General features: G+C 37.4%; 1 pseudogene; it reads left to right on the top strand.

The window, feature by feature from the left end:
- Window positions 1-964: 964 nt before the first annotated feature.
- On the top strand, window positions 965-2,410 carry LOC101322207 (probable global transcription activator SNF2L2 pseudogene; annotated as a pseudogene).
- The last annotated feature ends 3,011 nt before the right edge of the window (window positions 2,411-5,421 follow it).

Raw genomic sequence — 5,421 nt, 5'->3', positions numbered from 1 at the left:
ACTCTTGCTATATTTTGTTGGAATTGCATAGAATTTAAAGATCAATGTTGGAAGAATTGATATTTTAACAATATGAAGTTTTCCAGTCCATGAGCATGGTACATTGTTCCATTTAGTTAGAGTATCTATAATTTCTCTAAGCAATATTTTGTGAGTTTTAGTGTAAGGTCATAAATGAATGTTATTACATTTCTTTAATAATGAATAATTAATTCAACTTCAATAATCTCATTTTCTAATTGTTTCCAATTGTTTGATGTCAGTATATAAAAATGCAGTTAACTTTTATCCTACAAACTTGATAACTTCATTTATTACTTTTAATAACTGTTTTATCGATTTCTAAGAATTTTCTACATAAACAGTCATGTTGTCCAAAAAAAACACAACAGTTTTACTTCTTCCATTCCTAAGTTTATGCCTTTTTTGAAATTGCCTTGTATGGGAATAGAATCTAAAAAAGAGTGGACATATGTATATGTATAACTGACTCACTGCTATGCAACAGAAACTAACGTAACATTATCAGCTATACTCCAATTTAAAAAAAAATCTTGCCTTATTGTAACAGCTAAAACCTCCAATACAATGTTGAAACAAGTAGTAAGAGTAGACATATTCATATTGTTCCTGATTTTAAGGGAAAAGCATTTAATATTTAATGATTAAATATAATATTAGCCACAAGTTTTTCCATAGATGCCTTTTTGTAAGACTGAAGTAGTTCCCTACTGTTCCAGTTTTAAAGTTATTTTAAAATCATGAGTAAGGGTTAAATTTTGTATAGTGTTCACTCTTCATTTATTGAAGTAGCATACGAATTTCCCCCTTTTTATATTAACATTTATTTTTGAATGTTAAATCAACCTTGCATTCCTTGAATAAACCTCACTTGATCATGTTGTATTACCCTTTTAATATATAACTGGATTCAATTTTTAGGAACTCATCTGTGTATATGTTCATGAGGGCTACCTGTCTAGTTCTTTTTTTCTTTAATACTAATGTCTGCTACGTGGACGACGAGCACAGCATGCAATACAGTGCCAGGGGCTCCCAGTCCTACTTCACGGTGGCCCATGCCATCTCTGAAAGGGTGGAGAAACAGTCGGCCCTCCTCTTCAATGGGACCCTGAAGCATTATCAGCTCCAGGGCCTGGAATGGATGGTTTCTCTGTATGATAACAATTTGAACAGAATCTTTGCCGATGAAATGGGGCTAGGAAAGACAATACAGACCATTGCACTCATCACTTATCTGACGGATCACAAAAGACTCAATGGCCCCTATCTCATCATTGTCCCCCTTTCGACTCTAACTGGACGTATGAATTTGACAAAGGCTCCTTCTGTGGTGAAAATTCCTTACAAGGGCACCCCGCCATGCGTCGCTCCCTTGTCCCCAGTTACGGAGTGGCAAATTCAATGCCCTCCTGACTACTTATGAGTACATTTTAAAGACAAGCACATTCTTGCAAAGACTCGGTGGAAATACATGATAGTGGACGAAGGCCACCAAATGAAGAATCACCACTGCAAGCTGACTCAGGTCCTGAACACTCACTATGTGGCCCCCAGAAGGATCCTCTTGACTGGGATCCCCCTGCAGAATAAGTTCCCGGAACTCTGGGCCCTCCTCAACTTCCTCCTTCCTACAATTTTTAAGAGCTGCAGCGTGTTTGAGCAGTGGTTTAATGCTCCATTTGCCATGACTGGAGAGAGAGTGGACTTAAATGAAGAAGAAACTATATTGATCATCAGGCATCTGCATAAGGTGTTGAGACCATTTTTACTGAGGAGACTGAAGAAAGAAGTTGAATCCCAGCTTCCAGAAAAAGTTGAATATGTGATCAAGTGTGACATGTCAGCTCTGCAGAAGATTCTGTATCGCCATATGCAAGTCAAAGGGATCCTTCTCACAGATGGTTCGGAGAAAGATAAGAAGGGGAAAGGAGGTGCTAAGACATTTATGAATGCTATCATGCAGTTGAGAAAAGTCTGCAATCATGCATATATGTTTCATCACATTGAGGAATCCTTTGCTGAACACCTGGGCTTTTCAAATGGGGTCATCAATGGGTCTGAGCTGCATCGGGCCTCAGGAAAGTTTGACCTACTTGATCGTATCCTACCAACATTGAGAACGACTGATCACCGCATCCTGCTTTTCTGCCAGATGACGTCTCTCATGACCATCATGGAGGATTACTTTGCTTTTCGGAACTTCCTTTACCTGCGCCTTGAGGGCACCACCAATTCTGAAGATCATGCTGCTTTGCTGAAGAAATTCAATGAACCTCTGTCCCGGTATTTCATTTTCTTGCTGAGCACAAGAGCTGGAGGCCTGGGCTTAAATCTCCAGGCAGCTGATACCATGGTCATTTTTGACAGCGACTGGAATCTTCATTAGGACCTGCTAGCACAAGACCACGTCCACCACATTGGCCAGCAGAACAACGTCCGCGTGCTGAGACTCTTCACCGTGAATAGTGTGGAGGGAAAGATCCTCGCAGCCGCAAAGTACAAGCTTATTCTTTTTGTTGCAGTGGTAAATGGGAGTGTTTCCTTAATTTCTCTTTCAGATTTTTCATCATTAGTGTATAGGAATGCAAGAGACTTCTGTGCATTAATTCTGTATCTTGCTACTTTATCAAATCATTGATTAGCTTTTGTAGTTTCCTGGTAGCATCCTTAGGATTCTCTAGGTATAGTATCATGTCATCTGCAAACAGTGACAGCTTTACTTCTTTTCTGATTTGAATTCCTTTTATTTCTTTTTCTTCTCTGATTCCTGTGGCCAGAATGTCCAAAACTACGTTGAATAATAGTGGTGAGTGGGGTGACCTTGCCTTGTTCCTGATTTTAGAGGAAATGGTTTCAGTTTTTCACCACTGAGAACAATGTTGGCTGTGGGGTTGTCATATATGACCTTTATTATGTGGAGGTAATTTCCCTTTATGTCAACTTTCTGGAGGGTTTTTAATAAATGGGTGTTGCATTTTGCTGAAAGCTTTTTCTGCATCTATTGAGATGATCATATGGTTTTTATCTTTCAGTTTGTTAATATGGTGTATCACACACTGATTGATTTGCATATTTTGAAGAGCCCTTGCATTCCTGGGATAAACCTCACTTGATCATGGTGTATGATCCTTTTAATGTGCTGTTGGATTCTCTTTGCTAGTACTGTGTTGAGGATTTTTGTATCCATTTCATCAGTGATATTGGTCTTTAGTTTTCTTTTCTTGTGACAGCTTTGTCTGGTTTTGGTATCAGGGTGATGGTAGCCTTGTAGAATGAGTTTTGGGAGTGTTCCTCCCTCTGCTATATTTTTGAAGAGTGTGAGAAGGATAGGTGTTAGCTCTTCTCTAAATATTTGATAGACTTTGCCTGTGAAGCCATCAGGTCCTGGGCTTTTGTTTGTTGGAAGATTTTTGATCACAGTCACAATTTCAGTGCTTGTGATTGGTCTGCTTATATTTTCTATTTCTTGCTGGTTCAGTCTCAGAACGTTGTGCTTTTCTAAGAATGTGTCCATTTCTTCCAGGTTGTCCATTTTATTGGCACAGAGTTGCTTGTAGTAATCTCTCATGATCCTTTGTATTTCTGCAGTGTCAGTTGTTATTTCTCCTTTTTCGTTTCTAATTCTGTTGATTTGAGTCTTCTCCCTTTTTTTCATGAGTCTGGCTAATGGTTTATCAGTTTTGCTTATCTTCTCAAAGAATCAGCTTTTAGTTTTATTGATCTTTGCTACTATTTCCTTCATTTCTGTTTCATTTATTTCTGATCTGATCTTTCTGATTTCTTTCCTTCTGCGGACTTGGGAGTTTTTCTTCTTCTTTCTTTAATTGCTTTAAGTGTAAGGTTAGGTTGTTTCTTTGAGATTTTTCTTGTTTCTTGAGGTAGGATTGTACTGCTATAAATTTCCCGCTTAGAACTGCTTTTGCTGCATCCCATAGGTTTTGGGTCATCATATTTTCACTGTCATGTTTTCTAGGTATTTTCTGATTTCCTGTGTGATCTCTTGGTTATTTACTAGCATATTGTTTAGCCTCCAATTGTTTGTATTTTTTAGTTTTTTTCCTGGAATTGATGTCTAGTCTCATAGCGTTGTGGTCGGAAAAGATACTTGATACAATTTCAATTTTCTTAAATTTACCAGGCTTGATTTGTGACCCAAGATTTGATCTATCCACGAGAATGTTTCATGAGCACTTGAGAAGAAAGTGTATTCTGTTGTTTTTGGATGGAATGTCCTATATATATCAATTAAGTACATCTTGTTTAATGTGTCATTTAAAGCTTTTGTATCATTATTTATTTCATTTTGGATGCTCTATCCATTAGTAAAAGTAGGGTGTTAGAGTCCCCTAGTATGATTGTATTACTATTGATTTCCCCTTTTATTGCTGTTATCATTTGACTTATGTATTGAGGTGCTTCTATGTTGGGTTCATAAATATTTACAATTGTTATATCTTTTTGTTGGATTGATCCCTTGATCATTATGTAGTGTCCTTCTTTGTCTCTTGTAATAGTCTTTATTTAAACTCTATTTTGTCTGATATGAGAATTGCTACTCCAGCTTTCTCTTGATTCCCATTTGCATGGAATATCTTTTTCCATCCCCTCACTTTCAGTCTGTATGTGTCCGTTCTTCTGAAGTGGGTCTCCTGTACACAGCATGTATATGAGTCTTGTTTTTTGGTTCATTCAGCCAGTGTATGTCTTTTGGTTGGAGCATTTAATCCACTTTCATTTAAGGTAATTATCGATATGTATGTTCCTTTTACCATTTTCTTGTTTTGTTTTTGTTTTTGTAGGTCTTCTCCTTCTTTTGTGTTTCCTGCCTAGAGAGGTCCTTTAGCGTTTGTTGTAGAGCTGGTTTGGTAGTGCTGAATTCTCTTAGCTTTTGCTTATCTGTAAAAGTTTTAATTTCTCCATCAAATCTGAATGAGATCCTTGCTGGTAGAGTAATCTTGGTTGTAGGTTTTTCCCTTTCATCACTTTAAATATGTCCCACCACTCCCTTCTGGCTTGCAGAGTTTCTGCTGAAAGGTCAGCTATTATTCTTATGGGGATTCCCTTGTATGTTATTTTTTGCTTTTCCTTTGCTGCATTTAATATTTTTTCTTTGTATTTAATTTTTGATAGCTTGATTAATATGAGACTTGACGTGTTTCTCCTTGGATTTATCCTTCATGGGACTCTCTGCACATCCTGGACTTGATTCTTTCCTTCCCCATGTTAGGGAAGATTTCAACTATAATCTCTTCAAATATTTTCTCAGACCCTTTCTTTTTCTCTTCTACTGGGACCCCTATAATTCAAATGTTGGTGCATCTAATATTGTCCCAGACGTCTCTGAGACTGTCCTCAATTCTTTTCATTCTTTTATCTTTATTCTCCTCTGTGGTAGTT

The sequence above is a fragment of the Tursiops truncatus genome, chromosome 2 (assembly GCF_011762595.2).
Source record: "Tursiops truncatus isolate mTurTru1 chromosome 2, mTurTru1.mat.Y, whole genome shotgun sequence".
NCBI lineage: Eukaryota > Metazoa > Chordata > Mammalia > Artiodactyla > Delphinidae > Tursiops > Tursiops truncatus.
The sequence above is the reverse complement of the archived record's forward strand: the minus strand, read 5'-3'. Positions and strand labels throughout refer to the sequence as shown.